The sequence below is a fragment of the Sturnira hondurensis genome, unplaced genomic scaffold (genome assembly GCF_014824575.4).
Source record: "Sturnira hondurensis isolate 20B ecotype Veracruz unplaced genomic scaffold, ASM1482457v3 Scaffold0020489, whole genome shotgun sequence".
Taxonomy (NCBI): domain Eukaryota; kingdom Metazoa; phylum Chordata; class Mammalia; order Chiroptera; family Phyllostomidae; genus Sturnira; species Sturnira hondurensis.
The window spans coordinates 673,580-682,582 of NW_028093120.1; the positions used below are offsets into that span (position 1 = coordinate 673,580).

At 31.4% G+C, this 9,003-nt stretch overlaps 1 non-coding gene across 1 annotated transcript; it reads left to right on the forward strand.

The window, feature by feature from the left end:
* The first annotated feature begins 296 nt into the window (after window positions 1–296).
* On the forward strand, window positions 297–436 carry LOC118975734 (small nucleolar RNA SNORA48). The gene has a single exon (XR_005064123.1). It is a non-coding gene; the product is annotated as a small nucleolar RNA SNORA48 (small nucleolar RNA).
* The last annotated feature ends 8,567 nt before the right edge of the window (window positions 437–9,003 follow it).

Consider the following 9,003-nt stretch of genomic DNA (forward strand, 5'->3'; position numbering starts at 1 on the left):
TTGTTATCAGGCTGTATATGTCCCTCAAGATTCTAATTTGATCAGCCCCACCCCCAATCCATTCACAACTCCAATTTAATCCAACCTCCTGCCTCTTCCAGGTGAGTCACTTTCCCCCATTCTAGTAAATTCCCTTGCTTAACAAAGTTAACAGCTCACAAATTGTGAAAATTTTGCTTGAAAATATTTCTTTGAGGCTCTCACTAAGAAAATGGAGGAAGAAACCCAATGATCACTGATCATAGATCACATTTAAAAATAAGGAAATATAAATAATGGCATCGGCTCTTAATCTGTGTCCCGGACCTGGCTAGAGTTGCACCTGATTTGGTGGGACTTGTCTCACATCGGCCAGGAACAAAGTAACTAACTCCTTGCTTATACCCCCTTGGCTCTTTGGCTGTGCCCATGCCTGCGTCATGTCCTGGACACATGGATTAAAAATATAAATAAATACATAAATAAGAATAAATTAATTAAAAAATAAATTTTAACTGAAAAAATGACTGATTTTCTAACAGAAAATGATGGTGCTTTAATCTGTTTTGTTAAGTGGAAAGAACAGAAAAATAAATTAGCTTGCTTTCTACTAACAAAATCCTGATTTTAAATTAAGACATTCTGGGGTCCAGAGAGATGATTTCCTGCAGAAAGCCTCAAAATGAAATTTGCCAATGGTCCAGGCTAGATCACTGGCTACTGTTACAATTCAACTACCTCTTACTTAATCTGAGTGCATGACTACCTCACTAGCTAGCCAATCCACTATTACTAAGACAATTAAAAACAAACATAAAAAAGGTTAAAACTAAACAACTAAAATATAGAAAATAGAGGGGTAGATAAAGATACTCCAGGCAAATTCAAAACAAGAAACTTTATGAAGCAATGAATTATCAGAGGGTTCTTTAAATAGAGTAGCATTAACAAGGACATTAATCAGGGCTACTCATCACATCACACAGAAAAATCCACTAGGTAAATTTTACTATCATGAACATGTATGTATACAATTTTGTAAACACATAGTCTGGAAAAATCTGAGCAAAAATAATTAAAAGGAAAAACACAAATGTGTTTTATGGTGAACATTTATGAACACAAAGTCCTCTCAGATTAATCAACAACTTAACTGGTGAATTGTGTGCATAGATATGTATACTTATTGCATTTATATATACATATGTATTTATATTTATATATTGACTTATATATGTTTTATAAAATCCTTCAACCAAAACAAGAGAATACACATTCTTTTCGATAAATACTGACATTTATAATAAAATATAAAGTCATCGAATAATTTCAATACATACCTATGTAATCATTTCTAAGTAATAATGTTTAGTCTTGCCAGTCTTCGAACTTTATATAAATTTTTAAAATGAACGATATAAGTAGACTTTTTGTGTTTTGCTTTTTTCTTCTACTTTATGTGTAGCTGTGGTATACTATATAGAATTTTACTGTGTAAAAATACACAGTGTACTTTAGTAATAAGTGTGTTTCTAGTATGGGAGTATTACAGATAATGCCACCGTGAGCATTCTTGTAAATGTGCAGAGGTGTGTATGTGTATTGAATACATTTCACATATATACCCTATCAGCAGGGTAAGAGTTTTTGTGGTTTTATAATCTTATCACACTTGATATTGTCCAAGTTTTCGATTTTCTATTATATCGTGGGTATATAGTGATATGTCACTAAGGTCTCAATTTGCATTTTCTTGTTTACTAATAACCTTTCATGTTTACTGTCCATTTGGACTTCTTTTGTGAGGTGCCTGTTTAAGCCTTCTATTGAGTTGTCTTTTTCTTACTGGTTTCTCTTGAGTTCTGAATTTGGGGGGCACCAGTTCTCTGTCTTATTTGTGCTACACATTTGTATTTTCTACTTCTTGTCTTCTCTTTTTGGTATATTTTGATATACAAAAATCTTTAATATTAGACCAGTTCAATTTTTCAATCTTGTCCTTTTTGCTTAATGCATGATATTTCTTGATTAAGAAGTTTTTCCTTACTTTGAGGTTATATTGATATTCTCAGATACTATCATCTAAAGGTCCTAGAGTTATACGTTTTACAATTCTACCAGGAATTCATTTTTGCAGAGTGTGATGAGGTGTGGGTCTTGAAATCTGGTAAAGTAAGTCCTACCTTGGATCTCTTTTATGAATGCCTTTCTTTCTTGGCCCTTTACACTTCAATATAAAATTTAAAGTTTCATGTGCTACCAAAATAGAATATTTTCTTGTGCTAAAAAGTGTTTTGAAATTTTATCGGGATAACATTGAATCTATAGGTCTATTTTTTTAATTGACATTTCTACAATATTGAGTCTTAAATCTATTGATAATTTATAGCATTCTATTTAATTAGGTTTTCCTTAATTGCCTCTCAGTAAGTTTACATTGTTGTCTTCATAGAAGACACCTATTTAGTTAGCTATAGGTGCTACTTAATTTTTAATGCTATTACAAATAACATCTTTTTTCATTTTGATTGTCTGGTTTTTGCTGGTACATATAAATATAATTGTTTTTATATATTGCTATTTTAAAGTCAAAGACCTTGCTAAACCCTCTTATTAATTAAATTAGTTTATTCATAGATCTTTTGAAATTTCACATATACAATCATACCTATGAATAATAACAGCTTGTTTCTTCCTTTCCAATATTTTCCCCTTTTCCCTTTTTTGCCTTGCCTTCGTATGTTGGATAGAACTTCCAGGACAATGTTGAATAAAAGAGGTGATCACAGGCATTCTTGTCTTTTTCCTGATCTGGAAGGGAAAGGTTTTACGTTTTCACTATTAAGTAGGAGGTTTACTGAAGGTTTTGGATAGATGCACTTTATTCAATAAAAAACGTTTGTACAATTTTTTGGATGGTGAATTTTATCTAACAATTTTCTGCACCTAATGAGACACTCTTTAAACTCTCAGAGTGTGTTATAGTATTAATTTATTTGTTTAACTATCACCTGACCTTTAATTTCTGGAATAAACTCATCTTAATCATGATAAGTATACTGCAGAAATCAGTTTACTGAAAATCTATTTAGGACTTTTCATACATGTTCATAAATGAGATTGGCCTGTTATTTTCCTTTCTCATGATGTGCTTTTTGGAGATGTATATAAACTTTGTGTCATAAAGTATTTGGGCCCTGGCTGGTGTGGCTCACTGGATTGAGTGCCAGACTGCAAAGCATTAAGGATTGCTGGTTTGATTCCCAGTCAGGGCACATGCCTGGGTTGCAGGTCAGGTCCCCAGTGAGGGGTGCTCAGGAGGCAACCACACATTGATGTTTCTCTCCCTCTCTTTCTCCCTCCCTTCCTCTCTCTAAAAATAAATAAATAAAACCTTTAAAAAAATAAAGTATGTGGGAAATATTTTTTCTTTTTGTCCTCTGGGAAAATTTGTCTAAGGTTAGAATTAAGTTTGCTGGTGTAGCCATCTAGGCCTAGAGATTTCTTTGTGAAAAGAGTTTTGACTACTTCAGTTTCCTTGATGGTTATAGATATACTCACATTCTATTTCTTATGTCCATTTTGCAATGATGTTTTCCCCAAAATTTATTTAATCTAAATTTTAAAATATATTGGCTTAAAGTTGTTTATACCATATTTTATGTTTTACGTCTGCAGAACCTATAGTGATCAACTTTTTATCTTTCCTGACATTGGTTATTTGTGCCTACTAATTTCAGTCTTTACCATTTGCATCACAAGTTTGTCAATTTTATTAGCTTTTTCAAAACATCAACTTTTATTCTTCCTTTCTATTTTATATTGGTTTTTGTTTCTTAAATTTCTGGTCTTATTTTTATTATTTTCTGCCTTCTACTCTCTTCACTGTACTTTTTTTCTAACTTTTTGAAATGGATGCGTAACTCATTTAATTTTTCAGTCTTTCTTTGCTTAGTTATTTAAGCCTATAAGTCACTGTTTAATAGCATCCTACAGGATTTAAAACATAGAATATTTACTCTGATTTAGTTTAAAGTATTCTCTAAATTTCATTTTTGTTTCTGATTTAAGGTTTATTTAAAAATGTATTCTTTTACAAAATTGGGAGTTTTCTAGTTATATTTTTAATATTAATTTCCCTTTACTGTTTTTTGGTTAGAGAACATGTTCTGCTTGCTTTCAGACCTTTGACATTTGTTAAAACTTGTTTTATGGCCAATTTTGTACCATTTCCATAGTCCTTGAAAACCTAATATTTCTCAGTTTAGGACCGCAAGGTTTAATATTTGCTCATTAGGTGTTTTTTGTTTTTTGCATTGCTCAAATATTCTGTCTTGTTTTTCAACTGCTTGATCAATTAGTAGGGTCCTGGTTTATGCCTGTCTTCCCTGAGTCCCTATCATGCTCCAAGTATCTCAGATTAGGTGATAAACGATAGGATGTAACTTAATGTCAAAGTTTAGATAAACTCATTAAAATATGAAATAAGTATAGAATTTTTACTAATTCACTGAACATTTAACAGTTTACTGGAGATTGCATTTAATTATATAAGACTTCCACTCCTGCCCAGCTTCAAAAAAAAAAAAAAAAGAATAAAAGCTATGGCTATTAGAGGAGATGTAATTTCTGTATTTTTTCCCGTAATTTTGATTACATAGAAAATTTGAGAATTAATGGGCAAGCTGGTAGAACTAATATCAACAGATACAAAGTTTGAAAAAACATAGAAGATCAATAAGTAATAAAAATTAACAGAAAAACATGTCTATTCACATAGCACTCAAAAAATTATTAAGTTCCTAAGACTATATCTAAGGAAATAAATATATTATCTTTATGGGCAAAATTCTGAAACTTTATTGAAGTACATACAAGATTTGAATAAATGGAAGACCAATTAATGGTTGAGAAGGCTCAATATGGGAGCTATGTCTACCCCAAATATTTCTTTAACTTCAGGCAATTTCAATTTAAATCAATAGGATTTTTATAGAACTTGACAAATATATTCTAAAATGAATATTGAAGTTTAACTTTACTAATATAGCTAAATTAATTTTGAAAAAAAAGATGAATTAAGGACATGGAATTGGCCTTACCAATGATCAATACTAAGTATAAAGCTATGGTAATTAAAACAGTACAGTTTCAGCATAGAAATGGGCACATAACTCACGGTACTTTGAAGAATTTAGAAAGAAATTGATGCTTATATGGAACTTGGCTTAGGAGATGTAGAGGATTCTAACTTAGTGGGGAAAATGGTGGTAGACATTTGGATTTGTGAAAACAAAACAAAACAAAAAAAACCCCACCAACAGTACAGATTACTGCCTCCCAACACCAGTGACACAGCCTTCTTGATGGGTGAAGCAAAGATGAAAACCAAAGACATTAAAACAATTAAAAGAAAGCAAAATCTTTGTGATTTCAAGGAAGAGTAGATTACTTATGCAGGATCATAATGGTCCTGCATAAGTAATAAGGGGAAAAATCATAATAGAAAATACTAAGAAGTTTAATTATATTTAATTTTTCAAAATATCTAAAAAAGAAAATATAAGAAATATATTTTAAATATAAGAAATATATTTTAATATAAGAAAATATAAGAAATATAAGAAATATCTAAGAAAGCAAAATCTTTGTGATTTCAAGGAAGAGTAGATTACTTATGCAGGACCATAATGGTCCTGCATAAGTAATAAGGGGAAAAATCATAATGGAAAATACTCAGAAGTTTAATTATATTTAATTTTTCAAAATATCTAAAAAAGACACCCTACATTTAAATGGAGGTGGTAGGCTGGATTAAGATATTTACAGCAATAAAGTAGATGTAGAATTAGTATCCCAAACATTTAAAGAACTTTTACCAGTCAGTGTATAAAGAAAAACAATCTAGCTGAAAAAATGAGCAAAGGATATAACTGGTAATTCACAAAACTGGAACCCCCAAAAGGATAATAAATCAATAAAGTGTATCTCCTTAAAAATGAACAAACAAAAGACACATCACCTCACCAGTAAATAGGACACACCATACTAATAATAATACCACAGGCAATCAATTTTTCTGCCTGTCAAATTATCAATAACTAAAAAAATTGGCATCAAATGCATCTGGGGGCATGGAGAAAACTCTCCTACTTTGTTAGTATATTCATTAGGAAAAATTACTAGGTAAAAGAACTTGACATTGCCTAATAAAATATAACATATTTCCATATAACCTAAAAATAACACTTCAAAATCTCTACCCTGGATAATTTCTCACATATAGTTACAACTGAAACCTTTTCAATGCAGCATGGTTTATAATGTAAAAAACTGAACGTAATCTAAATACCAATAGAGAAATGCACTTATAAATATATTGTTGTGATTATATTTGTGTATGTATGTATATATATGAATATATCCTGAAAATTAATGTTGAATTTAAGAAATGCAAAAACATCAATATATTTGACATAAAATCATTTATATAGAATAAAAATAGCTGGTACACAAAACAGTACTCCATATTACTTGTGAATGCACAACACACAAAAATGCAAAGATATCCACAGACGGTGCACCAAATTCTTGATAATTGTTGGTATGGAGCTGAGGAAAAAAGGAGATTAAGATTTGGGGTTTGGATCTGAAAGGGACTTCTGCTTCATATGAAATATTTCTTCTTTTAAAGGTACTTGAGGCAGGAACAAGACCTTCAAATAACTGTTATCGCTACCTATATTCAACATTACATTGGAGATTCTAGTCAGGGCAGTTAAACAAGAAAAAGGATAAAAGGCATCCGAATTAGAAAGGAAGAAATAATACTATCTTTATTGGGTAGTATTATTTACTTACCTAACATGGTTTTATGGAGAGAAAACCACTAAAAAATACTAAAGCTAATCATTTCAACAAGATTGAAAGGTACAAGATCAGTATATAAAAACCAATTGATTTCTATACACTAGTAATGAAGAATCTAAAAATGAAATTAAGAGACAGTTCCACTTACAATAGCATCAAAAAGAATAAAATGCTGAGGAATAAATTTAACAAAAGAAGTGAAAGATTTCTACACTGGAAACCACTGGAAGAGCTAAATAAATGGAAAGACATTACATATTCATAGATCAGAAAATGTAATACTGTTGAGGATGGCAATATTCTCAAAATTGAACTGTGAATTCAGTGTGATCCCTATTACAATTCCTGCTGGCTTTTCCCACAATTTAGTGTCAATAAAAAGGTGATCCTAAAATTAATATATGAACATAACCCAGAATAGCCAAATAATCTTGAAAAAGAACAAAAAAATTGGAGGACTCACACTTCCCCATTTGAAAACTTACTACTAAGCTATAATAATCAAATGTTGGTATAAGAACAGCTATGTAGTTCAATGGAATAGAATTGAGAGTTCAAAATAAACCCTTACATTTATTGCCGATTGATTTCAACAAAGGTTTCAAGACAGTTCAACAGTGAAAGAAAAGTCTTCAACAAATGTGATGAAGCAGTGGACACCCACATACAAAAGAATGAATTTGGATCCCCACCTCCTACCAGACTCAGAAATTAAGTCAAAACCAATCATAGACCTAAAATGTGAGCTAAAACTATGACCTTGAACTAGGCAATTTTTTTAGATACAATACTAAAAGCAGAAGCAGTAAAGAAAATTGATAAATTGGATCTCATTAAATTTCAAAAGTTTTAAGACATTAAAACTTCAAAAGACATTAAGAAAGTGAGAGGATAACCCATAGACTGGGAGAAAATATTTGCAAATCATATATACAGTAAGAGACCTACAACTAGGACATATGACAACTTCTTGCAACTCAAACAACTGAAAGATGAGCAAAGGATTTGAATAGAAGTTTCTTCAAAAATGATATATGAATGGCCAATATACATAGAAAAAAATGCTCAACATCATAAGTCATTAAAAGCCACAGATCTGACTTCACACCAATTAGAAGTGCTATTAAAAAAAACAGTGACAAGTGTTGGTGAGGATGTGGAGAAATGGGAACCCTCATATATTGCTGGTGGAAGTTTAAAACGCTGCAGGCATTTTGGAAAAACAATGTAGCAGTTTCTTAAAATGTTGAACATAGAGTTACCATAGGACAAAGTAATTTTACTCCTAGGTATCTACCCAAGAAAAATAGAACCATATGACCCCACATAGACTGCACATAAATGTTCATAACACTTGTTCATATTAGCAAAAAGTTGAAACCAACCCAAATGTTATCAACTGATGAACAGATAAAGTGTGGTATATTCATAACAATGAGTTATTATTAAACCATAAAAAGAAACAAAATACTTATACATGCTAAAACACAGATGAATTTCAAAAACATGCTGAGTGAAACAAGCTAGATGCAAAAGACCACACATATGATTACACAAATATGAAATACCCAGTTAGGCAAGTCTGTAAGAAAAGAAAAGAGTTTGTGGTTGCTTGGAGCTGAGCCCGGAAGGGCTACGAGGGGGCACAAGGTTTCTTTTCGGAGTGATGGAAAAGTTCTAAAGTTAGATCGTGGTGATGGTGTCTGTAAATACACCAAAAAGCATTGAATTGTACACGTAAACTGGGTGAAATTTTTGTTATGTAACATATCTTAATAAAGCTGTTTAAAAAACACTTGAAGCAAGTATGGCAAAATATTGAGATGTCAATTCTGGCTGGATTTTGTTACATATTCTATTTTCTCTTATTTTTAATGTTTCTCAAAAATAAAAAAACCAAGACACCATGAATTCCTGGGGCCCAATTTCAAGTCAGATATGCATAAATTTAGAGTATTTTCATTATACTCTTGCCTTCAGGTACTGACAGTTATGTGCCCCTGCTCCCACCCATCACCAAAGGAAATAACTGGATCCTTGCCAGAGCGCTCTCAGTGAAGTCTAACTGTCTTCCACAGCAAATGCAACTTTTAGTACCTGGATCTTAAACATAAGCCAATAATGACTGGACAAGAGGAAGGCATTTAACATGAA